Source organism: Pistacia vera, unplaced genomic scaffold, assembly GCF_008641045.1.
Source record: "Pistacia vera cultivar Batoury unplaced genomic scaffold, PisVer_v2 Contig50, whole genome shotgun sequence".
Taxonomy (NCBI): Eukaryota; Viridiplantae; Streptophyta; class Magnoliopsida; order Sapindales; family Anacardiaceae; genus Pistacia; species Pistacia vera.
In genome coordinates, this window is record NW_022196335.1 from 570,830 (window position 1) to 595,069 (window position 24,240).

The window sequence follows — 24,240 nt, forward strand, 5'->3', positions numbered from 1 at the left end:
TGATGCAAATCCTGCTTCTGTTGTTCATGTTGATGAAAATTCTGCTATGTCTAAATATGTTGATGAAAATTCTGCTATGTCTAAATCTCTTCTTGTTCATAATGATGCCATTAGAAAATCTGACACATATCATCATCATCCTAACACAAATCATCCTGCAGTTTTTCAGGCTAGTAATACTAGGAACAATGCCCTGTCCCTCTGGCATAATCGTTTAGGCCACCCTTGTGCTGATGTATTAAGTAAAATCTTACCTAACATTCATCCTCGACCTTCAGAACCTGTTTCATCATAGGTTTTTGTGATGCATGTAAACTATGAAAACTACATAGAAATCACTTTCCTAGTTCAACCTTCAGAGCTACACAGTCACTTGAAATAGTTCATAGTGACATTTAGGGACCAGCACCAGTAGCTTCCTTAGAAGGCTTCAAATACTACATTCATTTCATTGATGACTACAGTAGGTTCACCTAGCTATTTCCCTTAACCAAAGCTAAAGTTCAGTCCACTTTCATCAAATTTCACCATTTAGTTGGGAGACAACTTGGCTATAAACTCAAAATCTTATAGTCTGACCAAGGAGGAGAGTATAGGGGTCTAATACCTTATCTTACCACTGCTGGAATCCAGCTTAGGTATTCTTGTGCCTATGTCCACCAACAAAATGGGAGAAGTGAGAGGAAGCATAGACATATGGCCGAAACAGGCTTGACCTTACTAGCCCATGCATCTATGCCCTTACATTTTTGGTGGTGTGCATTTGATACTGCTGTGTTCCTTATTAATAGAATGCCTACCTCAATTTTGAATTTTTTGTCCCTGTATCAGGTTCTGTACAGTAGACTTCCTGTATATTCTGAGTTAAAAATTTTTGGTTGTGCTTGTTTTCCATTCTTGAGAGATTTTCATAAACACAAGTTGAATTTCCATTCTTCTAAATGTGTTTTTCTGGGTTATAGTTTAAGTCATAAAGGTTACAAATGTCTTAGTTTAGAGGGAAAAATTGTCATTACTCCTAATGTTCAGTTCAATGAATTGGAGTTCCCTTTTGCTACTGGTTTTAGTCAACATTCGTCTAGTTCCTGTTCCTCTTTACTCAAAGTAGCAGTCCTTCATAGTTCCTCTACTTGTTTCCCTTTGTTTCTATTGCCTTTTCTAATGGTACAACTAGCAAAGTCTCCTCTGTAGTGGACTGTTTTGTTCCTAATCCTTCCCTCACTACTAACCAGTCAGCTCCTAGTTCCTCATTTTAGGACATTGATAAATCTATACCCAGTCCATCTATTCCTAAACCATCTTCTAAAATCATCTCAATTTCAAATACTCCATCTAACAACCTTGATACTTATACTTCCTCATTACCTACTCCCATTCCATCTTCTATTCCACATATTCCATTAGAAATAGATCTATCTTGCTATCATCTTCCCAATTCCATGATTCCAAAGCCTTCTATACCTTCAGATTATACACAATCAGCCCAGAAACACACTGATCACTCTTTTGTTATTGACTTAACTCCATCACAGTGTCTTCAATATGAAATTCCTACCTCTGCACCTGAATCCTTTTCATCAGCCTCTCATAATCAGTCTACCAACCAATCTCTGACCACTAATACACATCCTATGCTCACCAGATCCAAAACTAAACCTTTACCCATTCCATCAGAACTTGTTCTAGTGAATGAAATACTTGCCCTTGTTGCTTCTGTCAATCATAATCAACCCACAAACCAACCTGTTACCAAAACCAGACCTTTACTCATTCCATCAGAACCTGTTCCGGTGAATGAAATACCTGCCCTTGTTGCTTCTGTCAACCATAATCAACCCACAAACCAACCTGTTACAGTGACTAAAGCCTCTGAATTTGAACCCACAAACCAAACCAGCAACTCAATCTCAACTGCCCTTACCCTGGTCAAGTCCTCACCTGTTAAACCAGAACCTGGTATTATGACTGAAGCTCTTGCTTGTGATGAGCGGAAAAAGGCCATGCAAGATGAGTTTGATGGTCTTATTAGGAATGAAACTTGGAGTCTAGTCCCTCGCACTTCTGATATGAACATAGTTGGTAATAAGTGGGTGTTTCGAATTAAGTTTCATGCTGATGGATCTCTCCAGAAGTATAAGGCTAGATTAGTTGCTAAAGGATTTCAACAAACTCCTGGCTTAGATTATTTTGAAACTTTTAGCCTCGTTGTTAAACCAGCAACCATTCGAATCATTTTCACATTGGTTGTCACTTATGGTTGGGATATTCAACAAGTGGATGTGAACAATGCCTTCCTTAATGGTCATTTGAATGAAATAGTCTATATGAGACAACCAAAAGGGTTTGAGGTTCCTTACTTATCTTCCCATGTTTGTAAACTTAACAAGGCTCTCTATGGTCTTAAACAAGCCCCACGGGCCTGGTTTGACAGACTGAAACAAGCTTTGGTTGAGAAGGGATTTCAGAATTCAATATCTGATTCCAACTTGTTCATTCTTAAGGACAACTCTCAAGTTTTATATGTTCTCATATATGTGGATGATATATTAATAACTGGTTCAAGTTCGTCTAGAATTCAGCAGCTGGTTCATGATTTAAATAGCCAATTTGCCTTGAAAACTCTTGGGGCTATCACATATTTTTTGGGCTTAGAAGCAACCAGGTCAGCTGTGGGTCTGCACTTAAACCAAACTAAATATGTCCATGATTTGCTTGTCAAAACTAAGATGCAAGAGGCACATGCCTGTCCTACTCCCATGACAGTAGGAACCAAATTATTTGTAGCAGATAGTGAGTTATTTAAAGACCCCAGCCTCTATAGAAGCACTATTGGAGCTCTACAATATGTCACCTTAACCAGGCCTGATATCAGTTTTACAGTAAACAAACTTAGTCAGCATCTTCAGGCTCCTACTAAGCTCCAATGGTAGGCATGTAAGAGAGTCCTAAGGTATCTTAAAGGTACTCAATTCCATGGTCTGCTGTTTAGACCAACAGCCTCCCTTAGTGTTGAGTGCTATACCGATGCAGATTGGGGAGGTAATTTAGATGATCGACGGTTTACTAGTGGATATTGTGTGTACCTAGGTCCTAATCTGGTTCAATGGAGTTTTCGTAAGCAAAAAGTGGTGGCATTATCATCTACAGAGGCTGAATACAGAGCACTAGCCCAAACAGCAACTGAATTGGCCTAGTTGGATAGTTTATTTACTAAAATAGGGGTGTCTTTAAACACTTGTCCTGTCATTTGGTGTGACAATGTGAGTGCTAGAGCTTTGGCATCAAATCCAGTTTTTCACTCAAGAACAAAACATATTGAGATTGATACTCACTATATACGTGACCAAGTTCTTGCAAAAAAGGTTATTGTGCAATATGTTCCCACCAAGCTTCAAATTGTTGATATTCTAACAAAAGCACTTTCCATCAGTTAGTTCCAGGATTTGAAACACAAACTCTATGTTGTTGAGATCCCACATTCAGAGGTTACAGTTGACAGTAATTCAGGATCATCTTAAATCTCTAATGCAGTGTAACATTCTGCTAACATTGTATGCAAAAGCATTAGAAAATCTGCTATGTGTTAAACTTCCATTGTGTTGATATTTTGTGATGGTGTTTGTGGTATGTTGATATGAATACTGCTAACTGTATGCAGAAGCATCAGAAGAAGTGTTGTGTTTGAGCCACTGATGGTTTGCTGCTTTTGAGTTGGTGTTTGTGGTATGTTGATATGACTATTGTTTTCTTGTTGTTCGGAATGTTGTTTGCAATATTGAATTGATGTTTATGGTATGAGGATGTGAATACTGGAAATAAGTATTGAATTGAAGTGTTGGTTGCAGTATAATAATGTGCATGTTGGTGCTCTATAGTGATAACTGTGGGATGATGAGTGCAGAGTGTAAGTGTGAATAAGTTGAAGTGTTGAATGTGAAGTGTTGAATGTGATGAATTTAGTAAGACCTGCTGGCTGTTAGTAGGAAATGCTAATGCTGGATGTTAGTAGAATTTAGTAGTGTGATGATGAATTTAAAAAGTGCAAAATGTGAAGAAGTTGAAGTGTTGAAATGAATTTAAAAAGTGCAGAATTGAAGAATTTAGTAGTGTGATGGTGAATTTAAAAAGTGCAGAATGTGAAGAAGTTGAAGTGTTGAATGTGATGATTTTAGTAAGATCTACTGGATGTTAGTAGGAAATGCTAATGTTGGATATTAGTAGAATCTAGTAGTGTGATGTTATTTTTTGAGAAAAAACAAGAAGTGCAGAAAATGTCTGAAGACAACAAACAGAAGTCTAGAAGGCAATTCAGTAAAAATGTTGAAGTATTCAGCAACCGTAGTCCAGTTTGAGGGGGAATGTTAGCCAGATTGAACAGAGGGTAGTTTTGTAAAACTGCAACTCCACAAAAGAAGCAACGGCTTTGTTTTTGAGAAGAATAACTTTACTCTTCTGTTTATCATTGAAGCTGGGTTTACTCCTAGCATTTTGTCTTCTTTCTTTCTTTGTATATAAACAAACGAATTATTGTAAAAGAGTATCTCTCTGAAATTAATAATAGAGTTCACGAATTCTCAATTTTATTTTTCAGTTCTTTAGTTTCTCAGTTATTAACTTCCAACAATTTTTATTTATTTTTTATTTTTTTAGTTGTATTTATCTAATTATGCTTTTTTTATTTTATTTTATTTTATGCTAATATATATATATATATAAACCAATAACTTCAACCATATAAACATTGTATACAAGTACATATTAAAGATAATATCTGGCATGGCATGTGAGATATTAATATCACATTAATTTTTCAGAACTTCTGTGGAAAAATTACAGTGTGTTTGTATATTCTTACAATAAATATTTGCGTGAGGTGGATTCAGTGTTAATTATAAAACAAACTTGAGACTTAAAAATTCTCAAGAAGACATGAAATGTTTTGGAAAGAGATGCATATATTTGCAAAATTTAAATAAGACCTCATTATATATTTATATTTACATAAAATTGAATAAAAACTTGAGATATATCTATATTATTAATTTAAAATTATATATATCTTAGTAACTGCAGATTTGTATATTATTTTAAGTTAAAATTAAATTATTAAGTCAGAAAAACCCTTAATTTAAATTGNTATATATAAACCAATAACTTCAACCATATAAAAATTGTATACAAGTACATATTAAAGATAATATCTAGCATTGCATGTGAGATATTAATATCACATTAATTTTTCAGAACTTCTATGGAAAAATTACAGTGTGTTTGTATACTCTTACAATAAATATTTGCGTTAGGTGGATTCAGTGTTAATTATAAAACAAACTTGAGACTTAAAAATTCTCAAGAAGACAAGAAATGTTTTGGAAAGAGATGCATATATTTGCAAAATTTAAATAAGACCCAATTATATATTTATATTTACATAAAATTGAATAAAAACTTGAGATATATCTATATTATTAATTTAAAATTATATATATCTTAGTAACTGCAGATTTGTATATTATTTTAAGTTAAAATTAAATTATTAAGTCAAAAAACCCTTAATTTAAATTGTTTTTGTTGTTTTTTTCCTTTTTAAGGGCATGAACCGAGTAAAGACTTAATGCGTGGTTATCTAAATAAACTCACTCTCTGTACTGTAGTATCATATTTGGCAAACATGCATTAAGACCCCCAACATGGCTAGAATTTACGTGTCATTTTAACATATCTGATGGTCATGGGCTTTGATTGGTCTAGAAATTTAGACAAGTCAATGTGCATAGCTCATCTCAACTTTGAGCTTCCTTTTGAGATTCCTTTCTGCCATTTTACCTTATCCATTGTCCCTCCCATTAAAAACTGCATACGGCATTTCTTCTCACAGAAGAAGATCATGGTGTCTTTTCTTAGACTCATTATATCATATATACTATCAAACTGAACCACATTAGAGCCTACTAGTGTTATTTTCTTGCAATGCTTTAGAGTTTATGCTGCTTTTGTAATATTTACAGACCTTAAGTCAATGTTGTTATGATCTGTGCCAAGTTTTGAGTATGTTGTTAAAGCAACTATCATTCACCTAAATTTTGTAAATTTGTTTGTAGAGATTTTTGAGAATGTTATTTTTCTGTTATGAAGAGTTGATGATTATTTATTAGAGCACTTGAATGCATGCCACAATGCCGAAAAGAAGTCCATTCATTTTTTATTTCAATGAAGTTCTATTAAAGGTGACCCTATTAAATAAGTGAAGCCTGCGACGTCATTTAGACTAGGGAACAAAACGCTGTCGTTTTGTCTATTAGTCCAAATTAATCACAACCATCAAAGTTAAAGAGAATCCAATGGCTCAAATTCAATCAGAAGTCAACAGTATAAAAAGGGACTATTCACACATTTCATAGACAGATTGAGTTTATGGTTTTTCTTTTTGTTTTCTTTGTAAAGTCGTTTCATCTGGGTTAGGGTTTCACATTCATTCTAGTTCTTCTCTGTGTGAATCTTTCTAGAGTCTTGTTTAAGGGCAGGGGTTCCTTAAAGGGTATAGAGTGCTCTAGTGATTGTTGGGATTTGCGAGATAAAGAGAAGTGGATGAGTGTTTGATTCTGTGGTTGACAGTGAAGAAGATTCATTTGTAAATTGTAATCTCTGAAGTGATCAATACTAGTGCAGCGAGCTCCATATTCTGGAGTTCAACGTGGATGTAACTTGTTCTATATTGAACAAGCGAACCATGATATATCTTGTGTTGTGTGATTGATCGTTGTTCTTGCATTTTCTGTTTTGTATTGTGACTAATCTTGCAGGTTGAAGGTTTGGTATTGATTTACAACAATGGTATCAGAGCCTTTTAGGTCTAAATTGAGTCTAGGGTTAGAAATCATTCAACTCTTGACGAATTCGAAAATTAGGGTTTGTCAGATTTTGGGGGGTTTTTCGATTTAAAGGTCCCTAGATCATTAGGCTATCAAATCTTGTTGAGTCTTGGGACTAATTTGTGAGATTATGTCACATACACAAGGGATCGACGAAAATAGGGCAAAATCAAAGTTAGGGTTTTGTCAAGATTTAGGGGTTTTTTCTTTTCTAATTAGGGTTTTGAATATTTTTGAGTCTGTTTAAGGGTATATAGGTTGGAAAACCAGTGACCGCCTTAAAAACTGCCTGGCAGTATTTGGCAACCTCTGGTGTAACAAAGCCAGGTACTCCTTATACTGCTCTGTCTTGTCATTGTAAATATGATAAACACTACCACACGTGTAGAGATATCCCAGTATGATGGGAAGATGGATTTCAATAGCTGGAAGAAAAAGATGAAGGCACTTTTATCCCACAACAAGGTGGGAATAGCACTGGAGAAAGATGAAACCAAGTGGTTAGAAGAAAAGACGAAAAAGAAAGCAGAGATAGACGAAGAAGCATACAATCTGATAATCATGAATTTATCGGATAGTGTTCTGCGAAAAGTGGATGGTCTTGACACACCAATAGAGCTCTGGGGTAAACTCGAAACTCTGTATGCATTGAAATCTGCTCCTAATTTAGCATTCTTGAAAGGTGCCCTGTTTTCTTATAGAATGGATGCCTCTAAGTCATTAGAAGAAAACTTAGATGAATTTCTAAAATGACATTAGTGCTAAAAGGAACTGATCAGGAATTAGGAGATTCTAGTCTTGCAATGATTTTGTTAAATTCTCTTCCTGATGAATATTTAGTAGTAAAGAATGCATTACAGTAAACTGGTACAGTCCCTAATGTAGATCTAATAATGGCTGGCTTAAAATCCAGAGAACTACAGTTGAAAATACAAAAGAGAAATAGGAATAATCTCTTTGTAAAAGGAAAACAAGACACTGGCCATTTTGGTAAAGATACTGGAAAGGGGGTTTAACAAAACTTAGGGCCAAAGAATAAGAAGAAAGGCAAAGGCTATAATAACAATAAGTCTAAATCAGAGACTAGAAAGTGCTTCCATTGTAACAAACCTGGTCATATAAAAAAGAATTGTTATGATTGGATTAAGAAGCAAAAGCAGAATAGTACAGAGAGTAACCTAGCATCCTCTAGTAACAGCTTTGAAATCACTGAAGCCCTTACTGTGTCCAGTTCTGAAATTGCTAATGAATGGGTGCTAGATTCAGGATGTTCCTTTCATATGAGCCCTAATAAAACCTGGTTTCAAAACCTTATAACTGGTGAACCTGAAATGTTGTTTATGGGAAATAATAACTCATGTAGGGTTCAAGGGATTGGTAACATTACTCTTAGACTTAAAAATGGCAAACTAATAATGTTAACCAAAGTTAGGTACATACCAGAGCTTAAGCGTAACCTGATCTCATTAGGTATACTGGATGAAGCAGGTTGTAGCTATAGAGCTGAAAATGGTTGCATTACTGTTTACAAGAATGATCAAATTCTGTTTGAGGGTGTGAAAAGGCATGGTCTGTACATATTGAGTGGACAATATCATCAGTTGAATGTTAATTCTGCTTTCATATCTACTAACATTTCAACTGTAGAAAAATGGCACCTGAGGATGGGCCACATAGGCCAAAGTGATATGAGCAATCTCAAACAGCAGGGGTACTTTGGTAATGACAATGTATCAGACTTAGACTTTTGTGAGATTTGTGTCATGGGCAAACAGCACAGGCTGAGCTTCCCAAAAGGAACTCACCTGTCTGTGGGATGTTTGGATTACTTCATGCTGATCTTTGGGGTCCAGAAAGAGTCAAAACACATGGGGGTAATAGTTATTTTCTAGCCATAATGGATGATTTCAGTAGGAAGGTGTGGGTTTACCTTCTTAGGACCAAAGATGAGGCACTGAGTAAGTTTAAGAGTTGGAAGACTTTAGTAGAAAACCAATTGGAGAAAAAGGTGAAAGCACTCAGAACTGACAATGGTCTGGAGTTTTGTAACATTGAGTTTGATGCATATTGTAGAGACCAGGGGATTATGAGACATAGGACAATTAGGAGAACACCTCAGCAAAACGGAGTTGCTGAGAGGATGAACAGGACACTGTTAGAGAAGGTTAGGTGTCTCCTCTTCATAGCTGGACTACCTAAGTATTTTTGGGGAGAGGCTTTAACCACAGCTGCCTATTTGATAAATAGAACTCCCTCTAGTGCAACTGGTTTTATATGCCTTGAAGAAAAATGGACAGGAAGAAAACCTTCACTCAGCCACCTAAGAGTATTTGGCTGTGCAGCCTATGGACATACAATAGATGGAAAATTAGAATCAAGGTCCCTAAGATGTGTATTTTTGGGGTATCAAGATGGAACCAAAGGATATAGGCTGTGGGAGAGAGAAACCCCAGGGGTTAAGGTTATCATCAGTAGAGATGTTGTTTTTAACGAATCGTGTTCCCTTGCAGGGTTACTAATAACAGTGCAGGTACCTCAAGCCACCATGTGGAGACACCACAGCAAACCGACAGTACTCAGTTTGAGGTGGAGTCAACAAGGCAACAGGAGCCTGAGACCAATACTGATGAACCAGAATATGAAACTGAGTACACTACAACTAATACTGAACCTGATGGTGAAGATGAAAATGAGGAAAACATTGACAATGCCCAACAAGATGATCTGGCTCAGTATCAACTGGCCAGAGATAGAACCAGAAGGGATATAAGACCACCAGCAAGGTTCAGTTATGCAGACCTCATCTATACAGCCCTGCTGGCTGGAGTAGAGATCTAGAGGATAGAACCTGACTCCTATGAACAGGCAATCAACTCAAAGGACAAAAAACATTGGCTTACTGCCATGAATGAGGAGATGGACTCCATGAGGTAGAACAAAACCTGGATTCTGGTTCCAAAACCCAAAGATGTCAAACTGGTGGACCGTAAGTGGCTGTACAAGCTAAAGGAAGGTATAAACAAAACTGATCCACCAAGCTATAAGGCTAGGTTGGTAGCCAAAGGCTACACCCAGCGAGTAGGTATAGACTTTATTGAGATTTTTTCACCTGTTGTTAAATTCAAAACTATAAGATTGATGTTATCTATAGTAGCCCATCATGGCTTACAGTTAGAGCAGTTAGATGTAAAAACTGCATTTTTGCATGGGGAATTAGAAGAACAGATGTATATGAGTCAACCTATGGGGTTTAAGGATAAAAGGTTCCCTGATCATGTATGTTTGCTGCATAAATCTCTGTATGGACTTAAACAATCACCTAGGCAGTGGTACAAGAGATTTGACTCCTTTATAGTAGGCATAGGGTTTACTAGAAGTGAGCATGATAATTGTTTCTATTTTGCACATGTGGATACAAATCCTATATATTTGTTATTATACGTTGATGACATGCTATTAATTAGTAAATCTAAGGCCCAAATTGAGGAGTTGAAAGGGAAATTGCATGCTGAATTTGACATGAAGGATTTGGACTGTGCTAAGAAAATTTTAGATATGCTAATAGAAAGAAACAGGAAAAATTACAGTCTAAAACTGCATCAGATGCCTTATCTGCAAAAACTTGTGTTAAAGTTTGGAATGAGTGACTTTAAGTTTGCCACAATGCCCCTAGCTAGTCACTTCATCCTGAGTAAAGCCCAAAGTCCTAAAACAGAACTTGATAGACTAAAAATGGAAACCATACCATATGCAAATGCCATTGGTTCTGTTATGTACTCTATGATCGGTACAAGACCGGATTTATCATATTCAATATCACTCTAAGTAGATTCATGTCAAATCCTGGGTGTGATCATTGGAATGCTTTGAAATGGCTTCTAAGATATATTAAAAGTACTGAAAATGTTGGTCTAAATTTTTGTAAAAGAAACTCCACACTTGATCTAGTTGGGCATGTAGATTCTGATTTTGCAGGTGATAGAGATTCACGGAAATCCACCATAGCATATCAATTTACTTTGGGAGGAAACTGCATCAGTTGGAAGTCCTAACTGCAGCCACTGGTAGCATTGTCCACAACTGAAGCTGAATACGTGGCTGTAACCGATGCATTCAAAGAAGCCATATGGCTCCAAGGATTCCTAAAAGAGGCCAAGCTGCTAGATGGAACTATGACTGTCTATTCAGACAGTCAAAGTGCCATTCATCTGGGAAAGAACCCCGTGTACCATGAGAGAATCAAACATGTTGACGTAAGGTATCATTTTGTGAGGGATATGATTTCCAAAGGAGAAGTGAACCTGCAGAAGATCCCAACTGAAAACAACCCAGCAGACATGGGAACCAAGGTTGTAACACTTGCAAAGTTCAAGCACTGCTTGAACTTATTGCATGTGGGATAACCAAATCAGAACTAAGAAGGAATATGGAAAGGCTTGCTGCACAACTGATCTGACATTACTAAAACGACTGCCACAGACTTCAAGGTGGAGATTGTTAAATAAGTGAAGCCTGCGACGTCGTTTAGACCAGGGAACAAAACGCTGTCGTTTTGTCTATTAGTCCAAATTAACCACAGCCATCAAAGTTAAAGAGAATCCAACGGCTCAAATTCAATCAGAAGTCAACAGTATAAAAAGGGACTATTCACACATTTGGCAGACAGATTGAGTTTAGGGTTTTTCTTTTTGTTTTCTCTGTAAAGTCATTTCATCTGGGTTAGGGTTTCACGTTCATTCTAGTTCTTTTCTGTGTGAATCTTTCTAGAGTCTTGTTTGAGGACAGGGGTTCCTTAAAGGGTATAGAGTGCTCTAGTGATTGTTGGGATTTGCGGGATAAAGAGAAGTGAATGAGTGTTTGATTCTGTGGTTGACAGTGAAGAAGATTCATCTGTAAATTGTAATCTTTGAAGTGATCAATACTAGTGCAGCGAGTTCCATATTCTGGAGTTCAACGTGGATGTAACTTGTTCTATATTGAACAAGCGAACCACGGTATATCTTGTGTTGTGTGATTGTTCGTTGTTCTTGCATTTTCTATTTTATATTGTGACTAATCTTGCAGGTTGAAGGTTTGGTATTGATTTACAACAGACCCTAATTGCTCAAGGGGATGTTCCACTATCTATTGTAACGACAATGTGCACTACACTTGGAGCTGTACTTCTCACTCCTCTTTTGACAAAGATCCTGGAAGGAACATATGTTCCGATCGATGCTGTTAAACTTTCCATCAGCACCTTGCAGGTAAATTTTCAACATATACTTCACCATAACTCATTTAATATTTAGCAAAACATTCACTTTTTTGCGGTATTATGGTGATTGTTACTTCTGGTATAGGTGGTCGTTGCTCCAGTTCTACTAGGTTCATATATGCAGAGCACATTTCCTTATGCAGTGAAGGTTTTGACACCTTTCGCCCCATTATTTGCTGTTTTAGCTTCATCATTGCTAGCATGCAGGTTTTATTTCTCGTCAATTAGTTTACTTTTGTGAGCATTGTACATAAAGATTCTAATGATATTAACATATTCATTTCTGGGTTTCTTCCAGTGTATTCTCTGAAAACGTGGTTCGTCTCAAATCCTCAGTGGTAGCTGCTTCATTGACATCTGATCTATCTCCAATTTCCGGCATTCAGTCAATATTGTCTGGAGAGCTAGGAGTTGTAATGCTCTCTGTAGTGCTGTTGCATTTTACCGGTTTCTTTGTGGGGTAAGAGTAGCTTTTCATTTTTCTCTTTAACTATTTGAGGATTGTTATGCTTGTTTGTGTTTAGGCTGAGATTTACTTTTCAAGTTTGTAGTGATTGTGAACATTAATTCTACTTTTGCTTATCTTTCGCCTGATTTCTTTTTCCTAATACTACGTAAATATTATGCAATAAACGCACATTCACATATGTAACACTATCTTGAATACTTGTCCTTGCAGATTCAAATTTCTATATTACTTCTTCCTTAAATTTTTTGAATGGCGGAACAGACTTCCAAAATTGTCATTAATTCATTCTCATTGATGAAAAGGAAATGCTTAAACACAAATGAATATAATTTGTTTTTGTTTTTTTTTAACAATGGCTTCAGTACACTCATAAATACAATTTTATTCGCATTTGGGAAAGAGCTGTACGTTTATGTTGTTTGAGGGAGACGAGATGGATTTCTTATTTCCTGTCTATTTTTCGTATGCAAGATATAAATTCTTTTAACAGATCCAATATTTTACAGCCAGTGACACGTATTATGGTCTGGTTAAGTGGTAGCGGAATACGATAGTTCATTGCACTCGAAAATGAGAAATTTGCTGATTACAGTGGCCAAGACGGGCGTTGGATTGTTAATTTAGACCTAAGCTAGCTATGCCTGCAGGGATACTTTAACATTTATCATGGCTGTTGCATTTTACCGGTTTCTTTGTGGCACTTTTTTGGCTCCGACCGCATTAATCATAGCAGTACTTGTAAATAAATTCTCATTACGTTACGCTTGTCACTTGCAGGTCGGCATGCAAAATTCTTCCTTGGGTGTGGTTTTAGCAACTGCTCAATTCACTTCGTCAATGGTTGCGTTGCCCCCAGCCATGTCTGCGGTGATTATGAACATCATGGGCAGCTGTTTGGGATTCATTTGGAGATCTATTGATCCTTCTGATTCAAAAGGTAGTCCTAAAATTGTTGAAAAGTGAGTATGAATCATGTAATTGTCTAATTGACAGCATCCAATAAGGTTATGTTTTCTTTCATTAGGTTGATATATTAATCCAAGCTCTAATTGGATCCAATCCACTGTCGAAAACTAATTAATGGACAAACAAGTCATGACTTAGTTTGGCTCATAGATTTTGATTTGGCAACACTTCAAATATGAACTTCACTGCTGGGGTACCACCAGGTAACGTTGCATGATTCTAGAGTTCATATAGGAAGATAACGTTATCCTGATATTGTAAACAGACGGACCCAAAATTGGGGCGTCGTAACGCCATTAGGAATAGCTGTTGTCTGTCTTGTTGGACCCTGTAATATGGAACATGAAAAGCACATGATAATCAGTTGTCATTTTCATTTCCTTAAAATATGTTTATAAACTAAAGTTGTTTTCAACAAGATTGGCTATACGAAACTCAACAATGGTGACACAAAACTACTCACTCCAAATAGTTACTTTGAGCAAGTAATTGTAATATGCCAGTATTTTGATTAACTATAACAAACTCTTGTATCAAACTGAAGCAAGATATTAGTCATGTCTAACTAGAACAATCTTCAATAATTAGGTTAAAAGCAATACTATACCTACAAAATTGTATTCACACCATATTAATTGCATGATAATATAATAAAACAAGTTGAAAGGCCTTCAGGTTGCTTAAAAAAGTTGTTTTGACACCGTATTTATTTGATCTTTCAATTGGTTGAGATCTACTATAGATTTGGAAATGATATATTGGATCTATTAATAATGTTAGTTATAAATTACATAATATATTAACATAATTTGTAAATTATATAATATAAATAGTATTATAAGATTGACAAAAATAATAGATTAGAAAATATTTGTGATAATATTTAATTTAATGTTCAATTAATAATTAAAGTAATAAATATAAATAAATTAAGAATAAATTTTTTATATAAATATTACTTGTCAATATATACTCATTAAATCCAAATAAATAATATTAAATTGTACCATTAATGTTTTTTTTGAACCGGACAATTAATTAATGTATATCCCCTCAATTGAAAATAAGTTTTTACGTTGAACCCAGATAAAGACATGTACAATTTTACAACTATTCCATTCATCTGTTACATTACACATTCAAGACAGTGCTCTTCTTTCTCTCAGCCTCCAACCAACCCACCCCAAACCCTAACTCTTATTATCAGATCGCCTTTTAACTTTACAATTTATTTTATTTCAATCCTTAATTTATCAAATCTAATATCATCGACATCTGATTTCAATTTTGTCCCTTTGGTAAAGAGGTTTACAGTTACAAGTGTGTGTAGAGTGTTTGACAATGGTGGGAGGCGGTAGCAGATAAGACGAATTGTTGGTTTTAAACAGTAATAATGTGTTCGCGGTGCTAGGAAGCTTGAAGAAGAAGAGGAAGAAGTCTTCCAGTAAAGAGCAAGGTTCATCCAAGAGCAAAACCAAACCCGCCGAGAAGAGGAAAGGAAATTTTGATGAATTGCTTTATAGTAAATTTAATTTGCAAGCTATATGTTACCTACCTGGCCAATGAGTCCTATATCAAACATCCATTCCCATGGGATATGAAAATCCCTATATCTTTTACTGCTGTGTTAACACTTTGCTCCAACCTGCAAGTTCCATAAAATATACTCACTATATTCATCATTCTCCTCTTCATTATCACTCCTTATATCCTCTGCAAAAGATAATTGAGAATTTCCCGTAATCTTCCGCCTTTTACATTTTTGCAATTGTATCTCCTCCTTCCTATAATATGGTAAAAACATTTATAAATAAATGAAAGGGTCACCAAGATGAAAGAACAAAAATTCAAAAAAAAAAAAAATCCAAAATTTTAACTCACTCTTCTTGTAGTTTTTGAAGCTTCTCCTTCTCTTCCTCTTCAATTTTATTCCAAATATTGATCCTCTCTTTAAACAAAATTACATTAATACCTCCAAACAAATAAGCCAGTTCAATCAAAATTATAAAATTCATTACCTTCTCAACATATTCTTCTCTGGTGACTAAACCAACAGTTTCTATCTTAAATGCGAAGCGTAATTGTTTAAAACATATCTTGTGATGAAACTAAATCAGATATGGAAAAATGGTGTTGAATTCATTTTGAATTTAGAAACAGAGTTACAGCAGTCACTACAACAAAATACGCATATAGCTACGAACATTAGCTACGAAAAGAAAAACTGTAGTAAATATATATTTACAGCTAGAAAAGTCAATATTTGTAGCTAATTAAAATAATTTTAGTGATAATAATTTCTCCCTCGAAGCTAATATTCATCTATTGCTTTAACTTATTAAAATTGTGGCAATAACTATTCATTTAGCTACAATGTATTAGCTATGGTAAATCATTGTAGCTAATTAATGTATTTAGCTATAAATATTTCATTTACATGGCATATAGTATCATTATTTGCTATGAGTTTTAACTATATAGCTATTATTTGTGCATTAGCTATAAAATATTGAGATTTGTAGCTAATTAATATATTTAGCTATAAACATTTTATATACGTGGCATATAGTATCATTATTAGCTACGAGTTTAATTATATAGCTATTATTTTTACATTAGCTATAAAATATTAAAATTTGTAGCTCATTAAGGTATCTAGCTATATAAATTTATTTTCATGGTAGTGACAGTATCTTAGTATCATTGTTAGCTACTAGTTTCAATATATAGCTAATATGTGTGTATTAGCTATAAATTATTTGAATTTGTAGCAAATAAAGAATGTGAAAATTAATTTGCTACAATCCTTATAGTATGCAGCTACAGATATTCTAATTTATCTTGTAAGTAATTATATTTTTATTACTTATGAATTAAATAGTTATGGTCAAATATAGTGTTAATCACACCACTAAGGTGAATAGTCAAATCAATTTCGATTTGTCTAATCTAATGGTACAGCTCTCACCTGTCCACCGTCAAATATCTCATATTTATGTTGTTGTTTTTTTTTTTATAATTTTATCCCTTACTAATAAAAGTTTTGGACAATAGTACTTTTACTTTAAAACAAATTTACATTAATATTTTATTTTAATTTTATCCTTGTTTAATTAAAATTTTAGACAATAATGCCCTTATACTTAAAATAATTTACAACCACCACTGCCACCCAGCCACCACTGCCGATAGCGAGCCAACCACCACGGGCCGCCGCCGAAAAATCGTAAGAGTCCCTAAAAAAGAACGAAATTCAGTGGGAGGCTCTGGAAGGCTTCGTTATGGCCATTTTCGGCCATATTGATGGCCGAAAATGGCCATATCAGGCCAGATCTGGCCGAAAATGGCCAGATCTATTCTGGTCATTTTTGGCCAGATCGATGGAATTGGCCGTTAACAGCCAGATCCCTGGCCGTTAATGGCCGACCAGGTCTGGGCGAGATCTGGCCATTAACGGCCACGAACATGGCCGTTAATGGCCAGATCTATTCCGACCGGAATAGATCTAGCCATTAACGGCCAGGTCCGTGGCCGTTAACGGCCAGGTCTAGCCCATCTGGCTGTTAACGGCCAGATCCATCGATCTGGCCAGAAATAGCTAGAATAGATCTGGCTATTTCCGGCCAAGTCTGGCCTGATATGGCCGTTTCCGGCCATAGCGGAGCCTCTTGGTCACGGTGAGGTATCACGACGACTTTCGGAGACATCCAGCGGTGGTTTGCAGTGGTGGCAGGAGGTGGGGGTGATTTCATCATAAATTAAAGTTTTTTATAAGCGGGGGTGTTTTAGCTAAATCTAAAATATTGGGGGTTTAAAAAGAATTATTCAAAAATTAATAATAATTTTTACTAATTGGACTTTTAACAAATATTAGTAATCTGATAACAAGTCCAATTACTAATTGGACTTACCGTGAAGGGCGCGTTGCCCCCTCATCCCTCCCTCTCACCAACGAGCGGGACGGTTGCCCACTCACCAAGAAACGGGACCCTCGAATACGTCATTAATCAATAAGTTGGAGATCAATTTGCAAGTTTATTCTGTGAACAAGAAAAAAATAATTCATTACGAAGCTTAGAAATGGTAGGATTTAAGTTGGTTTCATCTCCTTGTGATTTAATAAATTGTTTTCAAGGTGTCAATTGCAATTAATTCAAACCACTTGTGATTTAATTCACAATCTTTTCATATTTTTTATAATAAGAATATAAGTTTACTTATAAAAATTTAACTTAGTGAATCACATGAGACTATGGTTAGCTTGTGTGACAACCCCACTATGTAAATATTATTTATTTTATTCATCATTTATGATTCAAATTATTTATCTTAAATATGTAGAATTTAATTTTCTTCATCATAATTTATGTAATTTATCTTTTAAATGTGAAAAATTAAATAAATTATTCATATATATTAATAATTATAAGATTAATTAATAAAATAATTTGTTTAATTTTAGTTATGATACACGTTAGGGTAAGTAATCAAACATCTAATCCTCGTAAACCCAACTTATTATATACATTTAATTTTGATGCATATTCTACTTAAACAAAACTCTACCAAATTCCAATTCACAAGTACAGTAATTTGTTTTCCTTGCATATAGTGAAACAACCGAGGCAATAAATATAAATAGTACAAAAGAAGGGGTATTCCCAAAGAAGTTAAATGTCCATGAATATAATGAAAATGAAATAAGAACAAATTCCCGTTTATAAAGTCCACTCCTCAAGCAGAAACGACATCGTCTTGACCTTTTGCTGATACAGACTCCCATGTGTAATGCTAAACTTTTGTGATTTAATTGATCAATAATGCTACGAACACTGGTATTTTTACACCGAAATCTTGTATCGGCCTACGTGTTTCTTGATTTATACCAGTAAATTAGACACATTTTACGTTATTAAATTTGTTTCTAGTGAACGGTTGTTCATCAAATATGGATGACCGTTCACTTACATGGACTCCCGTCCATATTATATGGACATGATCCATTTACTACGAACGGACGTCCCTATTTAAAGGACATCCGTCAATCAGTAAAATGGAATAAATTTTTTTTTTTATAAAAATTAGGGACGGCCATTCACATGTTATGGACGGTTGTTTTTAAATATTGGACGGCGTTTATATTTTAATAGACGCCCGTCCATTAAAAATTATTTGTAAAAAATTACTATGTTATAATTTATTATAAAAAAAATTATTCCATTTTACTGATGGATGCCCGTCCTTTAAATGGGGACGCTAGTCCGTAGTAAATGGACCCCGGTTCATATTATATGGGCAGAAGTCCATGTAAGTAAATGACCATTCATATTTGATGAATGGCCGTTCACTAGAAAAAAATTTAATAACGTGAAACGTGTCTGGTTTGCTGGTGCGAATCACGGGACACATAAGCCGGTATAAGATTTTGGTGTAAAAATACCAGTGTCTGTAACATTACTGTTTAATTGAGATTATAATCAGGCGACTGTATAAGAATTTAATTAAATAAATACAAAGTTTTTATAATTTTTTATAAGAATTTAATTAAATAAATACAAAGTTTTTATAATTTTTTATTTGATAAGAGAAGCACGCAAAAACATAATTATATAAAATAATTAAAATAAATATTTTACAATTAAATAGGATAAAGTGTAAATGTTTTCCCAATTATAAAAGTAAAAGTGGCGGTACTTTTACCCCTCCTTATGTTTTCAATGACGCTTTTTTTTTAGGGTTTTATTTGAAGTTTTTTTTATTTTTTCATAACCATGGGCGAATCAAGAACCAGGCACGACAAACAATAATGTTACAGACACTAGTATTTTTACACTGAAATCTTATACCGGCCTACGTGTCCCGTGATTTACACCAGTAAATCAGATACGTTTTACGCTATTAAATTTTTTTCTAGTGAACGACCGTTCATCAAATATGGACGATCGTTTACTTACATGGACTCCTATCCATATAATATGGACCAGAGTCCATTTACTACGAACTAGCGTCCCCATTTAAAGGACGGGCATCCATCAGTAAAATGGAATAATTATTTTTATAATAAATTATAACATAGTAATTTTTTACAAAGAATTGTTAATGGACCGGCGTCCATTAAAATATGAACGCCCGTCTAATATTTAAAGACAATCGTCCATAACCTGTGAATGGCCGTCCCTAATTTTTATACAGCCGCCTGATTATAATCTCAATTAAACAATAATGTTACGGAAACAGGTATTTTTACACCGAAATCTTATACCGGCCTACGTGTCTCGTGATTTACACCAGTAAATCAGACACGTTTTACATTATTAAATTTTTTTCTAGTGAACGGTCGTTCATCAAATATGGATGACCGTTCACTTACATGGACTCCCGTCCATATTATATGGACAGGGTCCATTTACTACGGATGGACGTCCCTATTTAAAGGACATCCGTCAATCAGTAAAATGGAATAAATAACGTGACATTTTACTGATGGATGCCCATCCTTTAAATGGAGACGCTAGTCCGTAGTAAATAGACCCCAGTCTATATTATATGGATAGGAGTCTATGTAAGTAAACGACCATCCATATTTGATGAACGACTGTTCGTTAGAAAAAAAAATTAATAACGTGAAACGTGTCTGGTTTGCTGGTATAAATCACAGAACATGTAGGCTGGTATAAGATTTCAGTATAAAAATACCAGTATTCGTAACATTATTATTTAATTGAGATTATAATCAGGCGGCTATATAAGAATTTAATTAAATAAATGCAAAGTTTTTATAATTTTTTATTTGATAAGAGAAGCATACAAAAACATAATTATATAAAATAATTAAAATAAATATTTTACAATAAAATAGGATAAAGAGTAAATGTTTTCCCAATTATAAAAGTAAAAGTGGTGGTACTTTTACCCCTCCTTATGTTTTCAATGACGCTTTTTATTTTAGGGTTTTATTTAAAGTTTTTTTACTTTTTCATAAACATGGGCGAATCAAGAACCAGGCACGGCAAACGAGTACAACCATTAGAAGAATTTTCAGACAATAATTAGGCTTCAAAGGTTAGTTTTCTTTTGGAACCAATACTACGTGATTGAGGTTTTTATTGTCTAGTGTTCTGTATATTTTTTTCTTTTGTAAATTGTTTTACTTGCACTTTTCTTTCAAGAATCAGTTTTCTTTAAAGATGAGTTTTTTTTTTTTTTTTTTTTTTTTTCTTGTAACTTGCTTTATTTTCTTTCGTGCATTATGTGTTTATATTGAGGACGAAATCTTACAACTTTCTAGGGTTTTCACAAAATATATTATTTGATATTTATAAATTTTTTTAATGACAGAATTATGATAAAACAAAAAACATAATCAAACTACATCAAGACATAATGTCAAATTTTGAAAAAAAAAAATAATATTTATAATTAAATTTGGCTATGCGTCATACATCAATCACATAATGCCAAATTTTGAGAAATTTTATTTATAATATAAATTAAATAACCATGCGTGTGGATATAAAAAAATTAAGAAAAAACATAAAAAAACTCATGGGAATATACTTTGATTACAGTCTCTATTCCTCTGTAGAGTGCCTCTGCTTTTGTTACTACTTAGCTTTCGTCTGTTGCAATAAATAGTGTCATAGAGTTTGCTAATTTATATTATATTATATATTATATATATTATATATATATATATATTATATTATATATATTTTTTTTTTTGTTTGACATTTCGATCTTAGCTGTGTACTTTTGAGTCTTTCCATGTCTGCTATGTCAGCAATGCTAGTTGAAATTTTAATTTTCAAGATGTAATGTGAAGTCAATAAATACTGCCAATTATTTAATTTTGTATAGGATGGTTATATTAGATGTTATGTATGAAATTTCACCTTGTTTATGGTTTTATATTTATGAAATTGTACCTTTGTTTATGGTTTTATTATTATATATTCATGAAACTTGCCCTGCCTTGCCAAATTGACTACTCAAACATGTTATATTCTAATGTTAATTATCCATACAAATGTTATATTCTATTTCACTTCCATTCTATTTGAATGGTTTAATGAGTAGAGTTTATATAGAGAAAAGTTTCTTGGATAACCTTCTTAAATTTAAAATTTAAAATATAAAATATAAAATAAAAACTTTTAACATCTCAATTCTTGAATATGATCATATTCACTTTTTTGACCAATGCTAGTAATCTTCTGGGGTTTATGTGGTCGTGTATGGTTAGTTCAATCTGTTAGGTTTCTTTGATTCAGCAGGTATTTTTATTGTGCATCTAGATTTGTTTGGTTGGGGGAGTTGAACAGATTATTTAATTAGTATTTTGCAACCAAGAAACCAATTTTAAGGCAGATTCCCGAGGCACCAAATCATTACATAAAACATTCACAATATTTATTTTCATGACCCACTCTACTAAAATACCATTACATAAATACATTCACAACGTATTCTTTTCATGACACACTTTGCTTTTTTATGCGCAGGTCTTCATTCATAACTTAAGGTTTTGGAAAATGGATGAATGATTAGTTGACATTGGGGTTTAAGGAAATTTTCTGTTTTATGGTCCTAGCTCAAAATGTCTTTTTCTTTTATTTATTTATTTATAACTCAATGATTTATTTTATTGTAAATAATACTTTTTTAGAATACCAACAACATGAGTAGGGGGGAGGTTTAGTTTAAGGCAAAAGAAAAGCTAAGCCCACTGCAAAAAGAGTGTGATGCGGTGTATTCTCAAGATATGCAAAAAAAATCATCATGAAGCACAACTCAATAAGGTGCAATCTACTACAAATAGCATTGAAAAGTCATGTCTTAATCACCATTCTCGTATACAGCCAGAAAAAAGCAACTATTGGTAAACATCATTAGTCATTTAGTCATTTATTTTTTAATATTTCTTGATCACCAATCAATTCATTGTTATATTATATGTACACACTATATAATGTTGTTTGTTAGTTTATTTAATATTCATCTAACTTGAATTTACTTTTTTTTATAAGCATAGCTATTTAAGTTACATTTTAGCATAATTATAAGATATACATATTATTGCTTATTTATCTTTACACAGGAAAGGAGTAACAAGAATAAGACAAATAGATCAAAGCGGTCTATGCCTCCTTACACAGGAACTAAAAGTTATGCTCGACTCATACGTCAAATGGTATGAATTTGCTTTCAAATATGAGATTAAGTTTAATAATTCACATTCATTATTTTTTAATCAATTGTTATAATTTTTATGATAGCAAAAGAAAAATGATATACTCCTTCTCGTGTTAAAGTTTGGATAGAATCTCACAAAAGAAAAAAAGATAAGCAAGTTGAATCCGTTATAGAAGACATTATTGTAAAGCTTTGTATTCTCTTTAACTACTTCTTGATTTTTTATTACGCACACACATCCAAGCTAATACCATAAATTTGTTTTTTAGTCACATGTTTGATCGATTAAAAAAGCAACAAGTAGAAGGACAAATCTGATTGAATGATGATGAAATATTTGAGGGTCCTTGGTCCAGAGAAGAATGGCTATTTGCGTGCTTATGGTCCAGGAAAAAGTATTACTGAATATTTTGGAAGTAGACCAACTAAAGCACAACTTATGAAACAAGTACAAACAACTAGGAAGGAAGCAAATGAAAGGGTGGAGGAGGCAAAGAGGGAAGCAAATGAGAAATTAGAAGAGTGAAAAAGCAAATGGAGGAGATGAATGGACGATGGGAAGAGAAGTTCATGATGATGTTACAACTCAAGGTCAACAATCTTCAATAAAAACTAAATCCCTTTGGATGAAATGTAAGTTATTTTGAAAATTGCATATAACTATGAAAACCATTTTTCTTTTACATTAATCATAAAGTGATATGCAATGTTACATTAATCATATGATTAATCTAAGTTTTTTTTCAAATTGATATTGCAGGTTGGTGGAAAATCTTAAATGGACAGGAAAGATTGCTATGACATGAAGATTCATATTTTGTAAAAAAAATAATAGTTGATAACATTTTAAATTAGGATGAAGGATTTTATGAATAGACAATTATTTGCTTGGAAATGACTTTGTTAATGTATAACTTTTATGTTAGAAATTTTCATGACGTCAATTATTATTTAATATAAAAGAATTGCTATAAATTTGTAATTTTTATTAATTTTTAATTATAGCAATATTTGTACAATAATTTTAATTGAAGCAAAAAATTATAAATTTTTATAAATTATTTGTTCCATAGCAAAAATAATTATATATTTAGCTACAAATTAAAAGTATTTATAGCAAGTTATTCAATATTAGCTATTAACAAACTCTGTCCATAGCAACTAAATTTCACATATAGATTGACTTCAATATGTCCATAGCAAATATATAATATTTAGCTATAAATCAAAAGTATTCTAGCAAGTAATTTCAATATTTAGTATATTAACGCACTATGTCCATAGCAATATCTTTTCATATACATATATGACTTTCATATGTTTGTAGCCAAAAATAAAATTTAGCTATGAATTCATTATATATGTGGCAAACGATATTTTATTTAGTTACAATTTTAGCTGTCACGTAGCCAAAAGGTTTATATTTGCTATGGATATATTTTGTAGCAGAAATTTTCAAGATTTAGTTATAAATTATATATTTT